The following is an 11,959-nucleotide window of genomic DNA, read 5'->3' as shown; positions in this document are numbered from 1 at the left end:
GTCTTGAGTTCAAGCCCCATCGGATAGATCTTTGAGGTCTCTTGGGATTGTTCCTATGGCACTAAAACTTACCCCCCCCCTGCTGGCCGCCTAAAAAAAGAAAAAAAACACCCCCATCCACCCTCTCTCTCTCTCTCTCTCTCTCTCTCTCTCTCTCAGTTGCACAATCAAGGATGAAAATCACGTGAGACGAGGATATGAAAGTACTATCTCGACTTGTGAAATGGAGGCCATTGCATTAGTGAGCACCCATTTCAGCCACACAGTCCCATTCTGGTTATACTGTCATGCCACTCATGGTCCCAGATAGCGATTAGCCACCATTGAGCTTCAATTCTTTCATGGTAATGCATATACCTATCCTGACCAAGGCTCTTTAGTTTCACATATATGTCAACAAATTACATGTTGTGACATATTGATGCAATCTCTCAAATCGATGCAATTTCTCTCCCGCTGTCATGATTTTTGGCTCTCATCGGAACCCTCTTCATGGTAGCATGCCACCTCTCATGGTATGGTGCACATTGTGTCAGGCCATATCTACATTGTACATGGAGGGCTTCCTACCTTTATTCAAAAACTGTGTCCATCAATAGTGCACATTTGACTATTCAGTCTTTCAATACCAGTTTGGGGTTTTGGGGTCTCTCTCTCTCTCTCACACACACACACACACACACACACACACACACACACACACACTCTTGGAAATTATACGTGGCTATGATAGCTTCATCCTTGACACACACACTGTATTAGTTTACCTATGTTAAACTAGGACTCACTTGTTGGCTAATGCTAAACTTTTTACCGGGCTTGACCTAATGGCCGGCTTGGACATGACTGCCCATAATGCTTGAGTAGATGGCTTGTTTATGCTTTCTTTTGGTCTTGTGCGTAAACACCATGTATAGTTACCTTGTATTGTCCTTAATAGGAGAATTTGGCTTATGCTTGGCTTGTTGGAGTTGATGGTTATATTATAACGAGGATGATTACTAAAAGGTTGCACCTTTCACTGTTCTCAATGGTGAATCTGGGTTTTTCTTAGATTTGTCTGAACATATATATATTTTTCCACTCGGGGTTTCTTGGTGTGGGTTGTACACATATACCCTTTGCTTGATACTTTGAGGATAGACCGTGGGGTGAATCTGGCTTATGCTATGCTTATGTAAGTTGATAATTAATATTGTCTTAGCTTGCACTTTTTACCTCGGGACTTTTGATGTTGTGATCATTTTAGGACATGTGGTTTCTTTGATTTAAAGAATTTGGATTTTGACTCCTAACCGAGTCACTTGGTCAATTTACTTGGCTTTGAGTGCTACATCTGGCTACAACTAAGTTTCCTTAGCCCATTACTATGCTTTTGCTTGCTGTCGTGTAGCTGCTATAGTTGCCTTTTAATATGCTTGATAGAGCTAATAGTTTATATCATCCTGTTGGTAATTATTTGGAGTATTTACCTTCCTATAACCTCAATGGGAGAATTTGGCTCTATTGTGCAGGATGCATGATTGAGTTGATTGGTATATTGTTTTGTAACATAACCTTAAGAAAATTTGTCGTGCTACTGCCCTTGCTTATGCTATACTTATTGAAATTGATGTTTTTTTTTTTTGGAGGATGATTACCATAATGTTGCTGATGTTTATATTATCTTATGGGTGATTAGCTTAATTCTTTACCTGGCACCTTAGTGAGATACTCCTCTTAAGGTCTTTATGTTAGGTGAGGAATATATCAACTATCTGCTTTATAAGGTGGCCATGGAGCCTCTAAATATTGGATTATTGCCTTAATTGCCTTGGCATAGTTGTTGATGCTTTTTATCCCCTCTCTGGGACTTAACCCTTGCAGTTCACGTACCGTATTAACTAAAACTTGCTTTTTCTCCAAAAAATTCTCATTTTTAAAAATTCAACACTCTTTCTTTGGCATGGCTTGCATCGGGTCGTCCTCACTTTGTTGAGCTCCTCTGTAATTGCTGCACAAAATTGCACAATTTTACCATGTTATGCTTTTTTACACTAGGTAAGTCTCTCTCTCTCTCTCTCTCTCTCTCTCTCTCTCTATGTCACCTTGAAGCTTTACACTTTGGACATCTTATTGAAGACTGTACTCTTGTGGCTCTTACATGCTATGCTTTGTAGGCGATTCTGTAGCTGGCTAGAGAGATTTCAATGCATTTTTCAAGGGTATTGATGGAAACCTTTCACGATGGTGTTTCCTATTCAAATAGGTGAGGGATTTTTCATCTCTCTCACTTAGCCTTGCAGTACTAGTGTGTTTTTGTTAAAAGAAAAGAATGTGTGGTGCCAAATCTGTTAACTATATCACCATGGATATTGTTGATTAAACAGCTCCTTCTCAGGTTTCTTTTTCACCTTTGATGATAATAAACCTGTTGTCATGCTTCACTAACTATCATGTTTAATCCATTGTTGGAATTTGCTACGCATGTACTGGCATTTTTTCATTAAAAAAACTTGAAGGTGGTCTTAAATTAGGGGTTAATCACTATGAACTATGTCAGTTAAATTTTAAAAGGAAAGACCTTTTTTGTAATGATTTTTTGGCCCATGATGGTTTGCATTAATTGGCGATGCCCGACCTACATTAATTGTAACCTGTAACTTGGGGATAGTTTCCATGATGGTACACATGGCTTGAGGATTTTTGGAAATCACGGTCTCAAAAAAAATCTCTTTCTGAGGATAAGTGGTTTTCTAGTTTGGTTTTGTTGCTTGGGAACACCAAATATAAATCTTTAACTAAATTTTGGATAGCTTAATAATGTTGCTCTCATGTGATATTTCTTAATAATAGCTTGAAAAGATGACATAAATGGTTGATCTTTAATGATAACAAGCTATCAAAACGTGGAAAGAGGAATGCTCTGTCATCTTTGATGACAATAAATGTATCATAATATGTGAAATCACCAATATTTGATGCTATTGATATTTTCGATAGGGTTTGAAAAAACCTAAGAATCTCTACCTTAGTTTGAATGTTATTGTGGAAATTACTAGTATGCCATAACCGTTTTGAAGGATGGGATCTTTTTGTGTGATAGGCTTCAGAATTTAGAATTATTGTTGGGAATACCATATGGGTCTCGGATAGTGAATGGATCTTGTCTGATTTGTCGGTACTACTTAGATGTTTCTTGGCATTCTAATGGTTCATGAAACATATTCATATTCTTTGGTTCCTGCCTTTCCCCTAGCCTTGGTTGAGATACACTGTTTTTGTATAATCTTAGGATGGGATTCTTCACTGTTCAAAATTGTGGACTTGTTGGAAAAAGATGCGAGCTTACTAAAATTCTGAGTGCTTTATCTAAGATCCGATTTCTAAAGCTTTAAACCACTGATTTACTTTATTTTTTCAAATATTTGGGCTTGGAATGCTGGTAAGCTTAGCTCTTGGCATTAAAAAAAGTCAAAAAATGCGTGTTTTCATTTGGAAGTTTAAGCATACAATCACAACCAAAAAAATTATTTTCAGCATAATGCCACGAGATGGTATTCCTAACCTTCTGTGACTATGGACTGGTAGAAAAACTATTTGGGCTTTATTACTCACTTGATGGTTCTCATATACTCGATCATAGCAAGTTGTTGGGCCTATTTTTTGGCTTGAAAATTGAATACATATGTAGTTATAGGTGCATAATAATATTTACCTAATCACTTTGAAAAATACATAATGGAAAGATGCATAGAAGAATATAGATTAACTTGGATTATGCAAAATTTAAAAAATATTGAAGAATGGATTACAATTTTCCACTTGCATCAAGAGGGTTAATGGCCTTCTAATGATTTACTACATTACGAGGTGAAAGCTAATGTTTAACATGGATTATGTAAACCTGAAAAATGATTAAAAATGAATTACAATTTATAAAAACTTATTGTTTAACAAGTACAAAGCCACTTGTGTCAAAAGGGGTGATGGACTTTTGATGATGACAAAATCCATGAGCATATAAAACCTTTTTAGTTAGTAGTTTCAGTTAAATAAATTTTAAGTAGGACAAGGATAACAACTGATAGGCTCGTTGATAGGACAAGGTCTTTAGTCTTAGATATATTTCACAAAAAATTCCACATCTCCTATCACATTGATGCAATCTCTCTCCTACTGTCATGATTTTTGGTTCATCATCGAAACCCTCTTCATGGTAGCGTGCCACCTCTCATTGTATGGCACACATTGTGTCAGCCCATATCTACATTGTACATGGAGGGCTTCCTACCTTTATTTTAAAACTGTGTGTCCATCAATAGTGCACATTTGACAAACTTCACCATTTAGTCTTTCGATGGTTTTGGAGACTCTCTCTCTCTCTCTGTGTCTCTCTCTCTCTCTCTCTCTCTCTCTCACACACACACACACACACACACACACACACACACACACACACACACACACACACACACACACACACACACACACACACACACACACACACACACACACTTACTTATTTTTGCGGCCCGGCCTTGGGCTTCGATCTCCACACTTTGGTGTATCTAAGTGTTTATGGTTTTGGAATATGAGTCGGCCGTCTCACATTCGGAGTTATACTAGCTATGGAGAAGGATATTGTCACTTTTTCAAAGATATGCCTTGTAGTTGACCTTTGGGAATCCACATAAAGTTTCCTTGAATTTGGGGAGTTCCTTTCAGTATCCAAATCTATTGTTTAAAGAGTGGTTTGGAGTGCTTTGGACGTAGGTGAGCACCTCTTTGTTTTGGTATCCACATTTGCTTCATGTTTTTGTTATGAATTCTCTAGGCAATTTTTGAGACGCGCCTGGTGATAGGTGGTTGTGCTTCCAAAAAAGAAGATGGGTCATTCAAGACTTGTACAGAAGGGAGCGGATTACGGGTAGTTGCAACTTGAAGGCTATGAATGGACCCTGTGGCTGTTGTTTTTGGTACAATCAATGGTACTTGTTGTTGTGTTTGTGTCGCAGTGAAATTGTTGGCCAATTCCTTTGTCTTGTTGCTAGCATTCTTAAAAAGATATCGGTTATCTTCCATGGAAGAAAAATTGACATATGTTGCATAATGATTAGTTGTAAAATACACTTGGTTGTCGGAAGGATGTATATAAGCTTTGTATTTGCATTGCCATGGTGTATCAAGTAATAGTTGATTACCAGGGGCGTTTGGTGGTAGTACAAAGAATTTATGGGGACATGTGTATCCATTGATGTGTATCATGAGCTCCACATAACTTATAGCAATACTCACAATACCATGAATTCTATAAATGTCCTTTTCAATGGTTGTAGCACCAACTTTGGCATCTTCTGGTATAGATTCCAACTAATTGTATTAAAATGCACACCATAGTCGACCAACAGGTGAATAGGTAACATGATGGCTCCTAGTTTTGCAAAAATATATGGATCCACATTTTCTTCATCTTCCTCAATGCTTGTAATCGAATGAATTAGCTCAGTCTTATGAGTCTCAAAATTTTCTTTTCTTTGTTTTCTCTTTGATGCACGTTCTCTAGCTTCTTGTTGTGCCTGTTGAATCTCAAGGTCTTGATTCTGTTTTTGGTTTCTAGTTGCATGTTCCCTTTCAAGCATCTCTTGAGTCAGTGTCAAGTGACGTTTTTTTAGCCTGCACCCATTGATCCAATTTGGCATTTCCTATCCATTTAAGGTTGCAAGCTTAATGGCCCCACTCAATGATATAGAATGAATCACAAATGGTCCCATTTCTCGTTTGTTCAATTTCTTTGTTCTTTTCTTGAGAGTGTAAACAAGCACATAATCTCCTTATGCAAAGTCCTTGGACTTCACATGCTTGCCATGAAACTCTTTCATGCATCATTTTTGGACGTATATTGTGACTACTACCGTTAACCTAATTTCATACAACTTCTCTAGGTCGTCCAATCAGTCAAACCATTCATGTCCAGTCCATTCAAGTTTATTTGCTATATGCAAAGTTGGAATAAAAACTCTATGGGTAAAATTGCATTAAGTCCAAACACCATCTTATACGGTGTAGTCCCTAGAACATTCTTGTATGCAGCTCTATAAGACCAAATAGCAGAGTGAAACTTTTGATCTCGATCCAACCTATTCTCGTTCACAATTTTTGTTAGAACCGTGAACAATACTTTGTTGGTCTTTTTAGCTTTAATCATTATCCTGTGGGTGATACAGAGCTGATTTTTTGTGTATGACCTTGAACGCATCAAGTAAATACTCAATGACTTCATTAACAAAATGTGTTGCTTGATCACTAACAATCTTAATAGGCAAATTATACCGTGTGAAAACATTTTCATACAAGAATTGTGTCGTAGTGCATGCATCATTGTTTTGTGTGGCTTTGGTCTCAACCCACTTGGTGAAATAGTATGTAGAAACTATAACCTATTATGCAGGAGTTCTATACTCCGATGGTTCTATGGGACCCACAAAATCTAGACCCACTTTGCAAATGCGTGTACTCCATCATTGGTCTCATACACATGTCGTCCTTTTTGAATGGAATTTTTGTTCTTTGGCATTCACTGCACGGCTTCACATATGCTTCAACATCCATGACGAGTGTTGGCCACCAAATTTTGGTAAACATTATAGCCTTAATCGTTTTTTCATTATTAAAAAAATGACCTCGTGCTTGCCCTCAATGTGCTTCTTGCAAGATAGGCAAGTATTCACTTTTTGATGCACAAAGTCTGAGTTGATTATCTTTGCAACACTTATAAAGTAGTTGGTTGCCAATCAATTCATGTGATTGTGCTTCGGTTTTGATAGCTTTTATCCTGGTTTTAATCATGTTTAATAAAAAAAGGAACTTGGTTTAAATAATCTACAATATACTTACTTCGATGTGGTGCTTTGCTCAATTGAAACGGTGTAGCATACTCCATGGGAGATGTATCTGTACATGATTTGAAATTCTTAACATACATGTATGTGTGCATCAAATTTCATACTGGGCCAGAAAACTACCATTGTCATCAAATTTTGGTAGATTCTAATTTTCCCATGATGGATAAAGTCCATTGTGACATGTACTTCTTTTAGGTACAATGAAATATTAGAGGCTTCGATACCCAATCACAAGATTCTATCCGAGCCCTTATGATATAATCGTCCGCTACACAGTTGAAAATAATTGCTTTGCTCAATCATTTGTCTATTAGCTATTTTCTCTTGATCTGTTGACAATTTTCATATAGACAAAATTGGAATTATACTCTCACTCCATCTAGTATCATTTCTAGGTTAAAGAGACATACATCTGGAAAGTCATCTTCAACTCCTTCTGGGTTCTCTCCATTTACTAGCCAAGAAAGGTGATCATCCCTTTGATGGGTTGTCCCCTTCTTTACCACAACTGTGAAATCAAATTCAAGCAAGATGATGAACCATCTCACCATTCGGCCTGTGTTGCATGGCTTGTTGCCAGATAGAATGTTTCTTGATGATCCACAAAAAAAGTGAATCCATTGGCTAGGAGATAATGCCTGAATTTCTTCACAGCATAAACCATTCACATTCCTTCTCTTTCCATAGTTGTGTAATTTTGTTTAGCAGTGTTCAATTGACGAATAGCATAGCATATGGGAAAGTCCATAGTCCCTTTCCTAGGTTGTGCCAAGATACGTCCAATGGCAAAAGCAGAGGCATCATATGGACATAAAAGATCTTGCTCCAATCTGGTGCCTTAGGTGCAGATCCCAATGCTTGCTTCAAGTTTTGAAATGATTCCTTACACTATTTTTTCCAATCAAAGGTCACAACAAACCATGAAGAGGCTCGACAATGACTGCCTACATGTAGATAAACTTCCACAATGTCCCATGAATGATTGAATCTCTCTCATTGTCTTTGGGCATGGCATGTCCAAAATCATCTTGAATTTATTGATATCTGTGGATATTCCATTGGTGGATACAATATATCCCATGATTTTTCCATGTCTAACCATGAAAATGCATTTCTTTGGATCAAGACAAATCCGGTAGGTTATTTTCCAAACACTTTTGTTTTAGATGCTCTATATGGTCTTTGAGTAACATTGAGTATTCACATAGATATATCATAGTAATATTTATTACTTCACATAACATTGAGTGTTCACATAGATCTATCACTTTTTTCCTCTAAGATGTCGCTTGAGTCATTTTCCATGGTAAGATCTTAGAAATCTCATTCTAGATACCAAAGGACTGCATTTTAGTCTCTAGTTCTCGTGTCATTTCATTATCTCCAATTTTTCTTGATTATCTTTTTTTGGATTCACCCTAATTATTTAAAAAGGAACCAAGTCTAGGCAATTTTCATTGCAAAACTAGGTAGGTGTGATCTCATTGACTAGCACACATCTAAGGTGGCCAAAATTTGAGTCCACTCCAAGGTTCCATTCTTTCTTCAAGAAAAGGCTCAGGTATTTAGTCGGAATCTTCAAAAGGTCTTTCTCGATTGCGCTCGTCTTTTACAAACTGACACATTTGAAGCTCCACACATCAACATGTGAGATTCAAAGTTCAACCATGTAGGTACCTCAGACTCTGTAGCAGTCAAATTGAAATCTTCTACGGGTGTTCTCCGTAAAACTCTATAGCCGTGGTCACTTGAATTGATGCAGGTAGTGGTCTCCATGTGGTGCAAGTAGATATAATCATAACCCCAGTCCTTAACCATCTTTAACTGGTGCATGAAAGGCTTTCCTAGAATAACATCATAGTTATTCTCAATACCAAAATCTACTATCGCAAATGTATGTTCATATTCAATTCCACAAGAAGTCATTACCACTTGTTGTAGGATACCGATAGGCTTTGCAATATAGCCATCAATTAGCTCCAATTTCATTCATGTTCTTTTTAGGGTAGGTTTTCCCCATTTCCCCCCCTAGGGCATCCACTAAGGAATGTGTAAGCTAGAACATGCGAAAAAAATAAGGGATTTATAATTATGTACATTTACAAAAAAAATACTTACATAAAGGGTTTTTTAATTGAGAAAGTGAAAATTTTCATACATAAGGGCTAGTTTTTTCCTTTCAAAGAAGCATACATAAGGGGTACATATAATACTTGAAAATATACACATAAGGGATTATTTAAATACCTCTTGTTTGCATGTGTCATATGCAATTTTTACATAGTGGACTCCCCAAGATTTCTCCCAAATCAATCTAGTAGCAATGACAACCCCAACTCCACTATCCAAAATAGCAATGGTTCCTACTCCATGGGCAATGTGTTGTTCCCTTCTTCGCCTTCATAGTAATCACCACTTTGTTTATTGGAACTGATTTGCTATTATTTTTGGGTCGGTTCCACTTATCCACTTCTCAATTTAAGGTTTCAATTGGGTTTTTGATTCCCATTTTCTCAAGACATTTCCCAACATCTTTCCACATGTGTGGTCTGATTTTAGTAGTTCAGCCATTGTTAGCGTAAATCTCATTGGTGTTGATATGAGTTCTTGCAACCCTTGAGAATCTAATTGGCCTGAGAGTTCCTTGTTGTGATGGTAGGATCATAACATCAGATTTTGCTTCATAAGGCCCCAATTAAGAAGCCAGCTCCCTAAATATTTTCTCCCTACTATCCTCTAATTTCTTTGTACCTTGGTTGCAATACATGGATTGCAGGTCAACATCCACCATGCCGTTATCAAGGTTGCCTTCAACAATGGGAGCTAAACCCCATTCTTGATTCTTGTCTCTAGCCTTCCTGACTATGTACCAAAGTTCTTCGGGCCAATTCTCTTTGAACTCTGGCACATTAGGCGGTATCTAGTAAATAGAGTTATTTGCACTATTCTCTACCACTTGATTTTTCAAGTCTTTTTTGACGTGTGTCTGCTTGTTCTCCTCGTAAAGGTGTTTCCGCTCTTTTTCCTTGTCTAGTTTGTTGGTTACTTCATGTCGATTGTCACTTGCAGCTAAAATTTCGTGACCCTGTTCTCATTTCCTTTCTTCTTTTCCTTCATTGAGGTCCATAAGGTCTACAAATGGTTGAGGTATTATCCTATCTTGGACAGACAAAGCTCGTGGAGGCTCCATGAGGACTTGAGCCATCTCAATTAACTTTTTGCACATCTCTAGCCGAAGCTTTTCCCATTATGCATTCGGATATGCCAGCCATCTATGTTCCATTGTCTAGCGGTTGTCCAGTCTGGATTTGTATGCCTTCAAAATTTCTTCCAGTGGCTTGAATTTCCTGTCGAATAGCATTGAACCTTTGAAACTAGCTTCCTTGGCTTTGTTTCACTCAATTTTTTGTTCAGTATCCGGTATTTCCTCTAGTATGACACTAGACCTACGTTTTGTTGGTTGTTGTGACTACTCTTGAGCTTGTGACAGCTCAGCTATAGCTTCCTTTAACTTCTTATGATATTGGGCCCTCACTGTATCTCGTGTGGCTTTTCTGACTAATGTTGCACTAACAAATTTGTGAGAGTCACTACATTCTTTCACGTTTTTTGCATTCTATTTTTCATGTGCTTTTGTCACCTTTTTCAATGGTATTTCTGTCTTTGAGTCTGACCCACTTAAAGATGGTAAGACCTCCACAATGTTCATCATCACCTTTCCTCCTTTATCTGGGTTTTGAGGGCAGTCTGGGTATAAGTGTTCAATTTTGCATCCTCCACAATGTCCTCCATCAATCTTCTTTACATAAGGAGTATTGACTACAACATTTGGTTGGTCCTTAGGGAAGTCTATAGCTAAATGGTTACACAACACAAGGACGGCTACACACGACTGCCTCTCATGAGAGAGGGCATCCCTTTTGGCCTATAAAAGGAGGCCTCTTCTACACACAAAACGGATTTGTGAAGCATTGTGGTGCATTGTGAAGTTGATGTGAGGTGGTGAGAGTGAAGCAAGGCGGGAGCTCCAAATGGGTATAATCCCTTTGTAATCTACTTCTTGTTTTGAAGTACTAAAGCCATTGAGTGGCTGCTTTCTCGTGGACGTAGCCCACATTGGGTGAACCACGTTATTGTGTGCTCTCTCTCTCTCTCTCTCTCTACTGTATAATCTCTCATGTGTGAAAATTTATCTCTCTCCATTAAGTAAATTGCTCAATTATCTACTTAGCTACTTCATATTTCCTAGCATCCATAGGCATGTGATGATGGTAAGCGGGTGCATGCCATTGATGTCAAGGGTGCCACCAAGTTGATGTCAAAGACAATGCGAGTCAGTTTTGTCTTTCGTCGCCGAACAAAAGTGCCAAGACTCAATTTCGATATGGGGCTCATCGGCACTCAAAATTGTGGAGGTGTGGAGCCAGGCTTGCTGATGCTCAATCTCATACACAAGTTTGTGTGTGTTGTGTGTAATGTGTAACATTCAATAGAGGGAGAATGTATCATCATTTTGTTACAGAGTGGAGGAGATGATTTTTTAAAGAAGAAGAGATACTTCCATAAAGGTTGGGAATTTAGAGTATTCTAAGAGAAATTGTGTGCAAGATATAGAAACCTCCACAAATGATACATGCATCCCTTATTAGACTAGGGCATGCTAGTAGTTAACTCATAGATTGTAGTGGGGCACTTTTTATCGATGTCCACTATATGCCACACACAAATAACATTAAAGAAGAAATGCTCCTATGGTCCATAATCTAAGTGGTAAGGTCCATGTAGATCTGGTTGGTGTAGTATGGCCCAACAAGATAGTCTTGCAAGTTGAAGGTCTCTAGATCAAATACCACCAAAGATGTGTTCACACCAATTTCACCTTCAAAGGTGGTAGCATTGTCATCTATGGAGAGCAAGAGGGATAAATTGGATGAGTGATGGTGAGATGCTTCACGAATTCATTGTTGACCCAAAGGATATCATCAAAGAATCAAAAGGGGAACCCGAGTTGGTACAATTGAAGTCAGAGTAGGGGATTGTTAAGAAATGAGCTAACGTAGCTATACTCCAATGCA

Source organism: Adiantum capillus-veneris, chromosome 27, assembly GCF_014529385.1.
Source record: "Adiantum capillus-veneris isolate H3 chromosome 27, ASM1452938v2, whole genome shotgun sequence".
NCBI classification, from domain to species: Eukaryota; Viridiplantae; Streptophyta; class Polypodiopsida; order Polypodiales; family Pteridaceae; genus Adiantum; species Adiantum capillus-veneris.
The sequence above is the reverse complement of the archived record's forward strand: the minus strand, read 5'-3'. Positions refer to the sequence as shown.